At 44.9% G+C, this 16,876-nt stretch overlaps 1 pseudogene; it reads left to right on the top strand.

The window, feature by feature from the left end:
* Positions 1–390: 390 nt before the first annotated feature.
* On the top strand, positions 391–1,439 carry LOC128058779 (S-phase kinase-associated protein 2-like; annotated as a pseudogene).
* Positions 1,440–16,876: the final 15,437 nt, after the last annotated feature.

The following is a 16,876-nucleotide window of genomic DNA, read 5'->3' as shown; positions in this document are numbered from 1 at the left end:
CCTAGAGAAGGAGGGAGATGGACAGTGAGAACATCTGTCAGGAACTGCTTTCAAACCTAGGCCACCCTCAGAGTCCCCCATGAAAACAGCTGAAAAGCAAAGGGAATGACAAGGACTTTACGATTATCTGCAGACCTAAGCTAAACCAAGAGAACTTTCCAGCTATATCTTGGGACTCCCTTCCAGACGAGCTACTCTTAGGAACCTTTTCCTGTCTGTGCCTCCCTGAACTCCTGAAAGTCTCCAGTGTTTGTTAAGAGACAGCATTGTCTAGAGTTTGATGAGTCTCTCTGGCAGACTGTAGACCTCACGGGCAGAAACCCTTACCCAGATGTGGTTGGTCGGCTTCTGTCCTGACGGGGGGTTGCCTTCTGCTGCCCATGATCATTTATGGACCAATTGTTAGTTGAATATTTCAGCCCTTTTTGTCTGTAGCACCTGGACCTGTCGAACTCAGTGATCGATGTGTCTACCCTCCATGGCCTTCTGTCACTGCTCCAAGTTGGGGAATCTCAGCCTGGAAGGCCTCCAGCTTTCTGGTCCCATTGTTGATAATCTTGCTAAGAATACAAATTTACTGAAACTCAACCTTTCTGGGTGTTCTGGATTCTCTGAATCTGCCCTGAAGATTTTGCTGAGCAGCTGTTCCAGATTGGATGAGCTAAAACTCTCTTGGTACTTTGACTTTGCTGAAAAGTACATATACGTGGCTATTGCACATGTGTTGGGAGAAGGCAATGGCACCCCACTCCAGTACTCTTGCCTGGAAAATCCCACGGATGGAGGAGCCTGGTAGGCTGCAGTCCACGGGGTCGCTAAGAGTTAGTCACAACTGAGTGACTTCACTTTCACTTTTCACTTTCATGCATTGGAGAAGGAAATGGCAACTCACTCCAGTGTTCTTGCCTGGAGAATCCCAGGGACGGGGCAGCCTGGTGGGCTGCCGTCTCTTGGGTTGCACGGAGTCTGACATGACTGAAGCAACTTAGCTGCAGCAGCAGCAGCATACGTGTCAGAGACCATCATCCAGCTGAATCTCAGCAGGTACCAAAGGAATCTGCAGAGATCAGATGTCTCTACCTCAGTTGGGAAGATGTCCCAATCTTGTCCACCTAGACTTAAGTGATAGTGTTATGCTGAAAAATGACTGCTTTCTAGATATTTACCAACTTAGCTACCTCCAACATAGCACTCAGTTGGTGCTATGACATAATACCTGAAACTTTACTTGAACTTGGAGAAATTCCCACCCTAAAAACACTACAGGTCTTTGGAATCATGCTGGATGGTAACCCTCAACTGTTAAAGGAAGCCCCCCTGATCTACAGATTAATTGCCCCCATTTCACCACCATCGCCAGGCTGACCATTGGCAACAAGAACCAAGGGATATGGGGCATCAAATGCTGACTATCACTGGAGAAGCCCAGTTGTGTATAATGCATCTGTTGCAAGATGGTGTCTCCTCTTTTCTTTGAACAGGAAAAGTAGGCAGGAAGCCCAACTGTGGAGAGCTCAGCTATTTTTATTCTTAATTTTCTGTTGTCTTCCTTCTAGAATTATATTAGAGAACCATTGAAGAGAAAAAACTGTGAAGTGTTGCTTTATAGAAATGATTTTGAAAGCTTTTATCACTGCTATACCCTTAAAAGCCTAAGTTCTATGCTTTTTGAAATTTTAGGGAGAGTGAACCTTTAATTTCAAGATAGCTTAAATAGCAAAATTTGAACCACATTTTCCAAGTGCCCTTCTTAGAGAATCTATTTAGAATCAGGCTTAAAAATCACCACCAGCAAATCTTTTTCATAGCCTATATGGCAACTGAACTTTCTTCTATTTAATTTTTCAGCACTGCTTTATTGTAAGACATAGGTTGCAAAAAAAATAAGCTATTTGTATTGTAAGCTGAACAGAATGAGAATCAGAGTAGATTTGCAGCAATATCTTCTGAGGATATCAAGAAAAATAGACATCTCAACTGTGCCTTTAGAGTTGCAATCAGGTTGATGGGAACAAATAGCCCCAACGTATTCACCTTAAAACCTAAATAAAGGAAGAAATGATAAGCCAACCAGAGGTTTATAACTGGTATAGAATTTAAAGGCTCAAGAGACAGATTTCTATGACAAGCTAACCTGGGGTATCCTCTAATGCCCATTAATGAAGTCCCCTTTATGTACAGTTGGGAAGGTTCCCTGGAGGAGGAAATGGCAACCCACTCCAATATTTTTGCCTAGAGAATTCAATAGGGTTTTGCCTCTTGCCTGCAAAGAGTCAGACATGACTGAGGGACTAATACTTATCTACTTATTTACCTCTAGAAAGATTAAATCATGTCCTGCTGCAGCTGCTGACCTTCAACACCCCATGAAAGGAGTTCAGGGTGGAGAACAGAAATGAGGCCCTCAGTCCTGGAGGTGGGTGGGGACTGGCAGGACACGTTTTCAGGCAGATATTTCCAGGAGCTGATTTTAGGAGCCCAATTCTTATATTTCCCCATATCTAGAAAAAGCACTGAAATTGTCCATGGTGAAGATGGTTCCCTGTGACTAGCAAAGGCTTCACGAAACCAGTAGAAATCTTCTTGAAAAATATATGCTTGATGGTATGTACTTCCCCCTTCACCAAAAGTCACATCTACACTGACCTTCCCCCTAACCTCTTGAGAGCAGTTTCTCAGCACATTTTGCCTCAAGTAAAACTTAGTTTGTAACTCTCACATTGTGCACTTTTTAACAGCCTTTTTAAAAAAAATTAGATATTGATTTATTTATTTGCTTGCACCAGGATCTTTAGTTCCAGCATGCAAACTCTTAGTTGCAGTATGTGGGATCCCATTCCCTGATTAGTGATCGAACCTGGGCCCCCTGCAGTGAGAGTGTGGGGTTTTAGCCACTGGACCATCAGGGAAGTCCTTGTGCATTTTTTAAAAGTTGACACTCCTCAATCTTGAGAAGAGCAAGTTTTGAACAAGAAAAGGAACAAAGGGTCTCTGTGGAGGTACCATCCCTGTTGGCATACAGTCCCACAGGTTGAGGGCTCTGTCCCCCAAGACTGTCCTCCTCTGAGACTTCAGAGACCACCTGAAGGCCTGGCCATCATGTGTGCTTCTGACCCAGGGGCTGTAGATCAGAAGTGCCTGTGACCTTCTCCTCAGGAGGTCATTAATTTGCTAGGGTGGCTCACAGAACTCAGAGAAGCATTTTACTTACTAGCTTATCAGTTCAGTTCAGTTGCTCAGTTGTGTCCGACTCTTTGCAACCCTAAGGACTGCAGCATGCCAGGCCTCCCTGTCCATCACCAACTCCCAGAGTTTACTCAAACTCATGTCCACTGAGTCAGTGATGCCATCCAGCCATCTCATCCTCTCTCATCCCCTTCTCCTCCTGCCTTCAATCTTTCCCAGCATCAGAGTCTTTTCCAAGGAGTCAGTTCTTCGCATCAGGTCGCCAAAGTATTGGAGTTTCAATTTCAGCATCAGTCCTTCCAATGATTATTCAGGGCTGATCTCCTTTAGAATGGACTGGTTGGATCTCCTTGCAGTCCAAGGGACTCTCAAGAGTCTTCTCCAACACTACAGTTCAAAAGCATCAATTCTTCAGCGCTCAGCTTTCTTTACTATCTTATCAGTTTGTTATAAAAGGACCTCACCCATGAACAGGCAGATGGAAGAGATGCATGGGGCTAGGGGGTGGGGAGGGGCATGGAGCTTTCCTGTTCCAGGGTCCACCATTTCCTCCAATTCAATATGTTCATCAACTCAGACCCTCTCCAAACTTATACTTTTGGCTTTTCTGCAGGCTTCATCTGGTGGGCATGATGGATCACTGGGTCCATTTCCAGGCCCTCTCTCCTCCCCTGAAACCAGAAGGTGGAACTGAAATTCCCAACCATCCAATCAAGGCTGGTTCTCCAGCCTCATTAACCTCACAGAAGAAATCTCTACTAGCTCTCAGAGCTTGGAAAATTCCCTGGATTTCAGGAGCTCTGTGCCAGGAACTGGGAGACCAAGACCAAATATATATATATATATATATATATATATATATATATATATTTTATGATAAGTCATAATATCACAACCAACCATATGGTAAACAGTTCTTAAATGGTCAGTGAACTTTGACAGTTGTGCAGATGCATGGTAAAGTGAAAACAGGTCTGAACCTGCTGTAGCACTGTTCTCGTCATTTCCCTCCTTTGAATTTGACTGGCCTGATTGACTTGATCCCAACGCAGATGTAGCAGAAGGGATAGTATGTGATTCCTGAAGCCAGGCTGCTGCTGCTGCTAAGTCGCTTCAGTTGTGTCTGACTCTATGACCCCATAGACAGCAGCCCACCAGGCTCCCCCGTCCCTGGGATTCTCCAGGCAAGAACAGTGGAGTGGGTAGCCACTTCCTTCTCCAGTGCATGAAAGTGAAAAGTGAAAGTGAAGTCACTCAGTGATGACCGACTCTTAGCAACCCCATGGACTGCAGCCTACCAGGCTCCTCCGTTTATGGGATTTTCCAGGGAAGAGTACTGGAGTGGGGTGCCATTGCCTTCTCTGAAGCCAGGTTCAGTTCAGTTCAGGTCAGGTCAGTCGCTCAGTCGTGTCCGACTCTTTGCGAGTCCATGAATTGCAGTACACCAGGCCTCCCTGTCCATCACCAACTCTCGGATTTCACCCAAACCCACGTCCATTGAATCGGTGATGCCATCCAGCCATCTCATCCTTGGTCGGCCCCTTTTCCTCCTGCCGCCAATCCCTCCCAGCATCAGAGTCTTTTCCAATGAGTCAACTCTTTGCATGAGGTGGCCAAAGTACTGGAGTTTCAGCTTTAGCATCAGTCCTTCCAAAGAAATCCCAGGACTGATCTCCTTTAGAATGGACTGGTTGGATCTCCTTGCAGTCCAAGGGACTCTCAAGAGTCTCCTCCAACACCACAGTTCAAAAGCATCAATTCTTCGGTGTTCAGCTTTCTTCACAGTCCAACTCTCACATCCATACATGACCACTGGAAAAACCATAGCCTTGACTAGACGGATCTCTGTTGGCAAATTAATGTCTCTGCTTTTGAATATGCTATCTAGGTTGATCATAATTTTCCTTCTAAGGAGTCAGCATCTTTTAATTTCACGGCTGCAATCACCATCCGCAGTGATTTTGGAGCCCAAAAAAATAAAGTCTAACACTGTTTCCACTGTTTGCCCTGTTTCCCCATCTATTTGCCATGAAGTGATGGGACCAGATGCCATGATCTTCGTTTCCTGAATGTTGAGCTTTAAGCCAACTTTTTCACTCTCCTCTTTCACTTTCATCAAGAGCTTTTTTAATTCCTCTTCACTTTCTGCCATAAGGGTGGTATCATCTGCATATCTGAGGTTATTGATATTTCTCCCGGCAATCTTGATTCCAGCTTGTGCCTCTTCCAGCCCAGCATTTCTCATGATGTACTGCATATAAGTTAAATATGCAGGGTGACAATATACAGCCTTGACGTACTCCTTTTCCTATTTGGAACCAGTCTGTTGTTCCATGTCCAGTTCTTAACTGTTGCTTCCTGACCTGCATATAGGTTTCTCAAGAGGCAGGTCAGGTGGTCTGATATTCCCATCTCTTTCAGAATTTTCCACAATTTCTTGTGATCCACACAGTCAAAGGCTTTGGCATAGTCAAGAAAGCAGAAATAGATGCTTTTCTGGAACTCTCTTGCTTTTTCGATGATCCAGCGGATGTTGGCAATTTGATCTCTGGTTCCTGTGCCTTTTCTAAAACCAGCTTGAACATCTGGAAGTTCACAGTTCACATATTGCTGAAGCCTGGATTAGAGAATTTTGAGTATTACTTTACTAGCATGTGAGATGAGTGAAGTTGTGTGGTAGTTTGAGCATTCTTTGGCATTGCCTTTCTTTGGGATTGGAATGAACACTGACCTTTTCCAGTCCTGTGGCCACTGCTGAGTTTTCCAAATTTCCTGGCATATTGAGTGCAGCACCAGGTTAGACAAGGCAATACAGCTTCCACCTTGAAGGGAGAGCGTCTCTTGCTCTCTCTCAATTCATCCACCAGGTTATGAGGATGCCAAGAAACCACGTGGAGAGGCCAGGTGTTGCCATTCTGGCCAACAGCTCCCGCTGAGGTCCCAGCCTGGGGATGTTGGTTTTCTCCTTGTTAAGTTGCATGTGCCAGGTGAAGAGGTGGGGAATCCAAGCAGGACTTAGGGAAGCCCAGGCAGAGACAGCCTCATGGGGAAAGCATCGGAGGCCAGGTCAGAGTGTTGGTGGGTATGGATGAAGAGGCAAGGGGCCTCTCCCCAGCCTGTGGTCTGCCTCTTATGGGCCAGGGAGCATCCCTTACCCTGCTTCTCCCCCTCCATGAGAATATAGCTAGGTCAGAGTACCTGCCTGTAACCACCAGGATGGAGAAGGCCATGACCCCAAACGGCAGCTATAATAATATCTGACATCTATTTAAAATCTTAGCAGCTTTCTGCTGCCCTGATGAAGGAGCTGGTTGGGTTTGGCAAATGGATGCAGCATTAGGCTGAAGGGGTCAAGTAAGGCCACAGACCAGTTTTGCAACTGAGAGCCGGTGTGCTACTCTAGACTCACGTAGGCCAATGTCATCCCCCCTGTTCTGACAAGAGAGGCTTGGCGTGACTTGGAATCTAGGTTCTGCAGGAAGTGATAAAGTGAGGTGCTGTGATGACTGCTTTTCTGACCGGGGCAGGACTGGCCACATAAACATCCAGACGCTCCTCACTTGATGATGAGCTCAGGCCAAGATGGGCCTCCAAGGGGAAAGCTTTGAGTCTTCTTTTGATCACTCCGAGCAGGGCTTGAGAGTCCTACTGGGTTGAGAGGCTCTTCAAGGATCTCAAGTTTGCTCAGCGGGGATGATATCAACCTTCCGTTTTTAATCAGCAGTTTTCCCCCTGAGGCCACAGAGAAGATGGGATGCAATCTGTCCCTACCCAGTTCTCGCAGAGCTTCTTCTGTAGGAAGAAACAGGGAAGATATTTGATTTCCCAGGTCATTGTATTGCCCATGGGGTCCCTGCAATATTCTGTTTCTGGAGATTTCCTGGGGGAGAGGGTTGGAGGTGGGAGCTGGCTAAACCAGGGTCCTGGTCCTTTCCCTCTAGGCAGAAGACTCTTGGAAAGGCACTACACCTTAAAGGATTCAGGTCACAGATAAACCCTCGAAAGTCCTTGTAAATATTTGTTAAATGTTCATTTATTAGAATAAAATTCAGACTCTCCCATGTGACGTGAGGGCAACATTATGTGTGGAGCCCTGTATCAAGGTCACAGGAAAAAAATCTCTGGAACTGACCAAGCCCCATGGCAACTGTTGCTATGAGCCTCTGAATCTAAACCTGCCAGCTGCCTGATCCCATGTTAGGTAAAATACCCACCCGGCTACCCCTCTATAGCGTTCTATCCAATCACTAATGCCACCATTCCAGTAGGAATTTTCTCTGTCTTGAGGCTATAAAAATCGGCTACTAGCCCGCATAAGAGGTCAGCTCTCTCTTGAACCAGTCTGCTGTTCTAATAGTGTCTCCCACTCTAATAAACTTTATTCTTCTCTTATTTTGCCTCATGTCTGGAAATTCTTCTCCAACCTGGACATGGGCTATGCCAATAAGTGCCCCAGGAACCTTCAGAATCCTTCCACACAATACCAAGAAATTTGTGTGGGACCTCCCAGATGGGCCAGTGGTTAAGAATCTGCCTTGTGATGGAGGGGACGTGGGTTCAATCCTTGGTGGGGAAACTGACTCCACATGCCGCAGCTAAGTCTGGGAGCCACACCTACTGAGCTTTCGAGTTCTGAAGCTCGTGAGCCATAAACAGAGGGTCTATGAGCAGCAACCAAAGATCCCACATGACAAAACTAAGACCCGATGCAGCCAGATAAATAAATAAGTAAAAGTAAAAAAAAAAAAGAAAAGGGAAGAAGAAACTTGTGAAGTTATTCAACTTTGGGCAAGATAATGTGCAAACTAAGAATTATTACTGTGCATATACCTGTTTCTTCATGTGAAAACTTTTGTTTAATGCCAAAATGTTCATATGGGTTTTCCTGTAAGTTCTTATGGGGAAAAAAAAAAACAAACCAAAACACCTGAATGATCTTTTGGGCCAATCCAATATATTAATAATCTTTCCTCTCCCACATTCTCCCAAGAGGACTTGCTGAGGTTTAAGGTCACAATGGGGTTAAAATGGGAGACTCAGGAGCCTAACATGAGCTCTCTTCACATAAGAAAATTCTAACTGCTCACAGGAAAAAATGGTTACCTATTCATGTAACACCTCCCCTGGCACACTCATGCCCAGAACTACTAAGTCCCCAGTAGTCCACTTGTCTAACTCCTATTAGTCCTCTGAGACTCCCTCCAAAGGTAACCTCCTGATTGAATCCATGCACAGAGCTGTCCTTTACATGTGTTTCCACAGAAAAGTGAAAGTGAAAGTTGCTCAGTCATGTCCGACTCTTTTCAACTCCATGGACTATACAGTCCAAGGAATTCTTCTGGTCAAAATACTGAAGTGGGTAGCTGTTCTCTTCTCCAGGGGATCTTCCCAACCCAGGGATCGAACCCAGAATTGCAGGCTGATTCTTTACCAGCTAAGCCACCAGGAAACAGCAAGTAATAACACTGATGCATGCATGCGTGTTCAGTTGCTTCAGTCATGTCTTACTCTTTGCAACCCTGTGGACTGTAGCCTTCCAGGCCCCTCTGTCCATGGGATTCTTCAGGCAAGAATACTGGAGGGGGTTGCCATGCCTTCCTCCAGGGGATTTTCTTGACCCAGGGATCAAACCCGTGTCTCTTATGCTTCCTGCATTGGCAGGTGGGTTCTTTACCACTAGTGCCACCTGGAAAGCCCAATAATACCATTAGCTAGTATTTATTGCATGCCTTTATTGAGTGAGTGACTGAATAAATCGTTACCTCTTATATTATTGCCAAGGTATCTGTGAGAAATGTTTGAGCTTGGAGTTTGGATGCTGGCATCTCTGAAAAGGGGAAAGAACTGGTGCTTGGCAAGAACTGGGACCAGGATGGAAGACTGACAGCATTCCTGTGACTCTGGAGAGAGCGAGGTGGTCCACTTTCAGCTGATTTCATATCGTTGCCGTAAGTATGCTCACAAGCGCTAGGAAGCCTGGCAGCAGGACCCTGCAAATGCCGCTTGGGAAACTTTGCTGTTGTTGTTCAGTCATTAAGTTGTGTCCAGTTCTTTGTGACTGCATGGACTGCAGCACGCCAGGCTTCTCTGTCCTGCACTATCTCTTGGAGTTTCCTCAAATTCTTGTCCGTTGAGTTGGTGATGCTATCTAACCATCTCGTATCCTGCTGCCCACTTCTCCTTTTGCCCTCAATCTTCCCCAGCATCAGAGTCTTTTCCAGTGAGTCAACTCTTTGCATCAGGTGGCTGAAGTACGAGAGCATCAGCTTTTAGCATCAGTCTTTCCGATGAATATTCACGGTTGATTTCCTTTGGAATTGACTGGTTTGATCTCCTTGCAGTCCAAGGGACTCTCAGCAAACTGCCATGGTTATTAACCAGCAGGATGCTGCAGAGTGCCTTCCTAGCTCTTGTCGTCTAGCACGTTCCCTCGATAGGGAAGAATCCGGCTTTAAATTTGGGAAGACAGGAGATGGCAGACGTCCTGTCCATCAGCATCAGCTGTCGCTGTCCTTTGAGCTGCCAGTGTGACAGCTGGGGCAGAGAGGGTTCAAGTTGACTGGCAGAATGTTTTACATCGAATGAATTTGCGCGTAATAATAGTATAATAAATAAGTCTCTAGAGGCACCCGGTTATCGCTTGCATTCCAAAAGTGAGATATGGCCTTACCAGAAGCTCACAGAGCCATCTGTCACCAAATATTAGTCTTGGTGTCAAAGGTTGGACCAGCCTGAGGAAATGGAAAACATCACTGGAGGCAGGCAAATGGCGACACTGTGTCTGTCAAAAAAGATTTAAAGGGAGCTACCTCCAGGAGCCAGAGATTTCCAGATGATTTTGAAATAAATATATAAAACCCACTACCCAAAGCGGTTAGACTTGGGGTCTTGGGTACTGAACACTAATGAGCTTTCTCGTTGGATGAGTTCAGTTTCTGTCACTCGGCATCTGTTCTTGAGTAATCTAATCCTTATCTGCTTGGATTTGGGGCTGGAATTACTGAGATCTCCTTTAATGTGTTTTTGCCAGTTTGATGCATCAAAATCTGATTGTCCCCAAAGCACTCTGCTGATGACACAACCGCTGGTGACAGGAGCACTGAAAGTGGATGAAAGCTTGAGAACTGGATAAAACCTGTTAGGATTTGTAGTTGTTTGCTTTCCTCTTTTTTTTTTTTTTTTTTTTTTTGAGGAAAGGAAGGAGGGAACTCACAAGCTGACCCGACAGAGAACTGGGCATCAACAACCCCACCCGTCAACAGCACAACCCTCAGACCACGTGGCAACTGGGAAAGCCTGGGGTAGGGGGGCCCAAGAGGCACTTGGGTGGTTGGGAAAGGAAACGCATTAGAGGAGCAATTCACTGAGATGAGAAGTTCCAGGACAGCCAAGTCCCAGCAGTTGCGAAAACAGATTTCATGGGCCTTTCAGAAGGTCTTCATAAGGTCTTCAGCCTGGACTGGCCCTGATAGGGTCTCATCCTGGAGGATGTGTGATGTCCCATTGCCATCGGGACCTTGCAGAGGCCTCCACTGGGAGTTACAGGCATGGGTCCCTTGGGACAGAGTTCAAGCAAGGTCAGCTTTGGTGGTTCCAAGTCACAAAATTAGCCTCTGCTCAGGTTTCTCTGTTTCGAACAATCCCTTCCCAGTCTTCCTGGACCAGGGCTGCTGGGCATTGACAGCACAGATGGCAGAGTGGTCCCCACCTCCATCTAGGCCCTGAGGGCACCTCGCTTAACGACTCCCTCCAGACTCCTTGGACTGGAGTTCTGCTGTGATTTTGGGAGCCCCTACTGATCAGATGGACCTGTGTGAGACTTGGAGACTGGTTTGTTCTGGTGGCAGGAATGGGAGTTATTGCATTTGTTGTTCAGTTGCTCAGTTGTGTCTGACTCTTTGGGACCCCATGAACTGTAGCATACCAGGCTTCCCTGTCCTTCACTATCTCCCGGAGCTTGCTCAAACTCATGTCCTTCGAGTTGGTGCTGCCATCCAACCATCTCATCCTCTGTCATCCCCTTCTCCTCCTGCCCTCAATCTTTCCCAGCATCAGGGTCTTTTCCAATGAGTCGGCTCTTTGCATCAGGTGGCCAAAGTATTGGAGCTTCACTCTCAGCATCAGTCCCTCCAATGAATATTCAGGATTGATTTCTTTTAGGATTGACTGGTTGGATCTCCTTGCAGTCCAAGGGACTTTCAAGAGTCTTCTGCAACACTACAATGCAAAAGCATCAGTTTTTTGGAGCTCAGCCTTCTCAGTTATTGCATAAAGGGGCCAGAATCCCAGCTGTACATGATAAAAAGAGTTCTGGAGACAGATGGTGGTGATGGTTGCACAAGGTGAATGTGCTTAAAGCCACTGAGCCATATACTTGAAAATGGGTAAGGTAGGAAATTTCACGTTACGTGAATTTTCCCATGATTTTAAAATTTTCATTTTTAATTTTGACCTTGCAGCTTGTGGGATCTTAGTTCCCTGACCATGGATAGAATCTGGGACCCTGGTGGTGAAAACTTGGAGTCCCAATCACTCCAGGGACCACTAGGGAACATTTTTTAAAGTTTTTTTAAAAAAAAATCCACCATGGGAGAGGAGTTTCAGGGGGAATGGATACATATATATGTACTGAGTCCCTTTGCTGTTCACCTGAAAGTATCACAAATTGTTAATCAGTTCTATCCCAATGCAAAATAAAAAGTTTTAAAAAATTCCATTCTTATGCACACATAAAAAGGAACCTATGAGCTAATTCAGAAAGTTAACACTGTTTTAAAAGTCTTACCCATATAGAACCCATCCTTGTAAATCACATAGATCACACTCTGATTCAGAGTCGCTGATAGTGAGGTTTGTCAGCATCGCCGCTCTCTGCACCCTGAGGAGCAAGGCTGGGCAGCATTTAAGGCTGCTTGATCGTCCCCAGGACATTCATGCAGGGGCCTGCCGCCCATCCCGCAAGTGCCGACATCAGCAACACCCTGACTCCTGACTGGCCAACACGGCACAGCCTGGTCTCAGAGCTGTTTCAGTTCAGTTCAGTTGCTCAGTCGTGTCCGACTCTTTGCGACCCCATGAATCGCCGCACGCCAGGCCTCCCTGTCTATCACCATCTCCCAGAGTTCACTCAGACTCACGTCCATCGAGTCAGTGATGCCATCCAGCCATCTCATCCTCGGTCGGCCTCTTCTCCTCCTGCCCCCAATCCCTCCCAGCATCAGAGTTTTTTCCAATGAGTCAACTCTTCACATGAGGTGGCCAAAGTACTGGAGTTGCAGCTTTAGCATCATTCCTTCCAAAGAAATCCCAGGGCTGATCTCCTTTAGGATGGACTAGTTGGATCTCCTTGCAGTCCAACGGACTCTCAAGAGTCTTCTCCAACACCACAGTTCAAAAGCATCAATTTTTCAGCACTCAGCTTTCTTCACAGTCCAACTCTCACATCCATACATGACCACGGGAAAAACCATAGCCTTGACTAGACGGACCTTTGTTGGCAAAGTAATGTCTCTGCTTTTGAATATGCTGTCTAGGTTGGTCCTAACTTTTCTTCCAAGGAGTAAGCGTCTTTTAATTTCATGGCTGAAGTCACCATCTGCAGTGATTCTGGAGCCCCAAAAAATAAAGTCTGACACTGTTTCCACTGTTTCCCATCTATTTCCCGTGAAGTGATGGGACCGGATGCCATGATCTTCATTTTCTGAATGTTGAGCTTTAGGCCAACTTTTTCACTCTCCTCTTTCACTTTCATCAAGAGGCTTTTTAGCTCCTCTTCACTTTCTGCCATAAGGCTGTTGTCATCTGCATATCTGAGGTTATTGATATTTCTCCCGGCAATCTTGATTCCAGCTTGTGCCTCTTCCAGCCCAGCATTTCTCATGATGTACTCTTCATATAAGTTAAATAAGCAGGGTGACAATATACAGCCTTGATGTACTCCTTTTCCTATTTGGAACCAGTCTGTTGTTCCATGTCCAGTTCTAACTGTTGCTTCCTGACCTGCATACAGATTTCTCAAGAGGCAGGTCAGGTGGTCTAATATTCCCATCTCTTTCAGAATTTTCCACAGTTTATTGTGATCCACACAGTCAAAGGCTTTGGCATAGTCAATAAAGCAGAAATAGATGTTTTTCTGGAACTCTCTAGCTTTTTCCATGAACCAGCAGATGTTGGCAATTTGATCTCTGGTTCCTCTGCCTTTTCTAAAACCAGCTTGAACATCAGGGAGTTCACGGTTCACGTATTGCTGAAGCCTGGCTTGGAGAATTTTGAGCATTACTTTACTAGCATGTGAGATGAGTGCAATTGTGTGGTAGTTTGAACATTCTTTGGCATTGCCTTTCTTTGGGATTGGAATGAAAACTGACCTTTTCCAGTCCTGTGGCCACTGCTGAGTTTTCCAAATTTGTTGGCATATTGAGTGCAGCACTTTCACAGCATCATCTTTCAGGAGTTGAAACAGCTCAATTGGAATTCCATCACCTCCACTAGCTTTGTTCGTGGTGATGCTTTCTAAGGCCCACTTTACTTCACATTCCAAGATGTCTGGTTCTAGATTAGTGATCACATCATCATGACTATCTGGGTTGTGAAGATCTTTTTGGTACAGTTCTTCTGTGTATTCTTGCTACCTCTTCTTAATATCTTCTGCTTCTGTTAGGTCCATACCATTTCTGTCCTTTATTGAGCCCATCTTTGCATGAAATGTTCCCTTGGGATCTCTAATTTTCTTGAAGAGATCTCTAGTCTTTCCCAATCTGTTCTTTTCCTCTGTTTCTTTGCATTGATCACTGAAGAAGGCTTTCTTATCTCTTGCTGGCGACAGAATGAAACACCAACACTGCAGAGTGGTTTGAATCTTTTTACTTTAACTCCTTGCTTCTTACAGCTGCTTTATTTTATATCCTTTGCACAACAATCTACAGGGCAAGTTGCCAAACACCATAATTCAGCGACTATACAGTGCGCAGGCACGGGGCGAGATAACCTTTACCTATTTACTGCAGCTAAGACTTTGTTTTGGGGAACTTCCTTATCAACTTAGAATCCATTTTGTCTCTGGGTCTGTTCCTTTAGAGGAATCAGAGAAACATCCTTATGTGCAAGAAATGTTCTTTTCCCACGGGAACAAACAGAGGATTCTTAGCTGAACATCTCGTTTGCAAGAATGTTCAGCCCTGGTTGAGAGTCTCATTTGCAAGCACTTCTCAACCTTCCTTATACCTTGTTCCCTACATCTCTTCTTGCTATTCTTTGGAACTCTGCGTTCAGATGCTTGTATCTTTCCTTTTCTCCTTTGCTTTTCGCCTCTCTTCTCTTCATGGCTATTTGTAAGGCCTCCCCAGACAGCTGTTTAAACAGGTTGAAAAGTATGTGTCAGAAGCAATGAAATCTTTTTCTTGACTTTTATTAGCTGGACTGGGTGAGCCTAAAATGAGGCTGCCAAAATGCTTCCTCCAAAAGGAAATCTTGTACCCTGTTTAAAACCCTTCTATGGCTTCTGAACATTGACTGAAAGAATAAAGTCCAAACCCCTCTGCCTGAGATACAAATCTCTTCACGACCATTTCTTTAAAAAATGATGAATTATTTTTAGCACTCAGACACGTAGAGAATAGCATAGCATAGAGGTCGAAGGGCCACCACTCAGACTGGATGAATATTTGACAAAAGTTGGCACTTAGCCACATTTGCCTAGCACACTTGGTTTTTAAACTAAAAGAAGCTGTTCTGTGCATCATCTCTGTATGTACGGCTCACCCTACTGTCCTCTTTCCAGGGCCGGTCACTCTGCAGAATCTGGTTATGTCTCTTCTGCCCACATTTTACCTTTTCACTTCATCTGAACGCCCCTCTCCTTCCCTGTAAACGATACACTGAATTGTTCTGTGTCTTTCACTTTAACGTGGATTTTACTCACAGTTTAAATCTTCCAGCAACATGTGCTTCTCATTGTTTTCCTGGCAGTGGGCACTAATGTGCCCCAATTTTTGCCATTTCAAACAATAGAACAATTAACATTTTGATCATGTCTCTTTGTGTTTACAACAGAGTTTCTCCACAGAGACTTTGTTACTAGAAATATAATTAAGCCACAGATGAGAGCTATGTATGTAACTGAAAATGTTCTAGTAGCCACATCAAAAAATATATACAAACAAACTGATAACATTAATCTTACTAACGTATTTTTGTTTAATATACCATTTCAACATATAACCAATATGTTAGTGAAACACCCTATAGTATTTCTTTCATACAAAGTCTTCAAATCCGATATGAATTTCTTGGTTTAGATGAGCCACATTTCAAGCTCTCAGGGGTCACGAGAAGGTGGTGATGAGTGTACGGACAATGTGACTGTTAAGTATATATTTAGAGATGGAAGTGAAATGGAATAGGACCCCATGGCTCTCTACCCGCCCTACTCCCATGCCCTCTGCTGCTTTTTGTCTATGGAAATATTTAGCCAAAGAATAAGTTTCATCAGAGAAGTGAGAACATGCAGAAACAAAGGAAAGATAATATTAGTTTAGTCATTAAGCATAAACAAGGACCTTTTAGTTCCTTCTCAAGTGCTATAGATAATATTCTGGGCCGTATTCTGTGAGCTGCCTGGCAGATACTGAAACCCCCACCAGATGGAGGAGTTCGCTACATGATGAGCAGACTATCACCATGACATTTGTTGTTATCATTCAGTTGATAAGTTGTGTCCAGCTCTTTGTGACTCCATGGACTGTAGCCCACCAGAATCCTCTGTCCATGGGATTTTTCAGGCAAGGAAACTGGAGTGGGTTGCCATTTCCTTCTCCAGGGGATCTTTCCAGACCAAGGAATGAACCCAGGTCTCCATTCTTTACCACGGAGCCACCTGGGAAGCCCCAGCCATGGCATGAGCTGCCGCAATTCCAAGAATTGGCCTCAAGAAATGGAAACACACCGACCCTGGAACTGAAGATTAATTGTACTTAAGATAATCAAGATGATGCTGGTCAGACCACCAACGACCAATTTGAAGAGCTGACTGTGCTGTTTCTGCCCCTCCGTCCATCTATAAAAGCTCTTGTACACTGATTGTCAGTGGAGGGAGTCAGCCTTTGGACTGATGTCTGCCCTCCCTCCAAGTGGCCAGCATCTGAACATCTGAAATAAAACAAACTTTTCTTTCCACCAACCTTGCCTTTTTCATTGCTTTTTAAGCGGTGAGCAGCCAGACCCCAATTCGGGTTACAGAACCACAGCATCACAGGTTATGGTGCTTGATATAAATGTGCTCTTCAAAGATGTGCAAGTTCTTTCCTGGTCACTTCCTGACGCTCAGAGGGATCTGCCTGCCATCCTCGCCTTGTCCTCTGGGTATAGAAAGCCGCCTTGTTGTACTCTCCTTCTGCTGTTTGCTTTTCTGGTAAGTTTGAGTACCTTTTCATCTTTATTGCCCATGTAGGTTACTCTTCCTATGAATCGCTCATTCTAATCCTTTGTTCATCTTTCTGTGTCATATCTTTCTTGTTGATGTGTGGTTCTTTATGTATTTTAGCTGTAGAGCTCTGACGGACTCGCATCCTGCAAATGCCACTTTCTAGTCCATGGTTTGTCTTTTCATCTTGTCAGTGTCGTTCTCATACAGAACATTCTAGTTTCAATGTAATATTTATATTTTTCTTTATGAGTTTGTGCATTTTCTATG

The sequence above is a fragment of the Budorcas taxicolor genome, chromosome 13, assembly GCF_023091745.1.
Source record: "Budorcas taxicolor isolate Tak-1 chromosome 13, Takin1.1, whole genome shotgun sequence".
In the NCBI taxonomy this organism is placed as follows: Eukaryota; Metazoa; Chordata; class Mammalia; order Artiodactyla; family Bovidae; genus Budorcas; species Budorcas taxicolor.
Note: the sequence above shows the minus strand (reverse complement) of the source record. Positions and strands in the feature narration are given on the sequence as shown.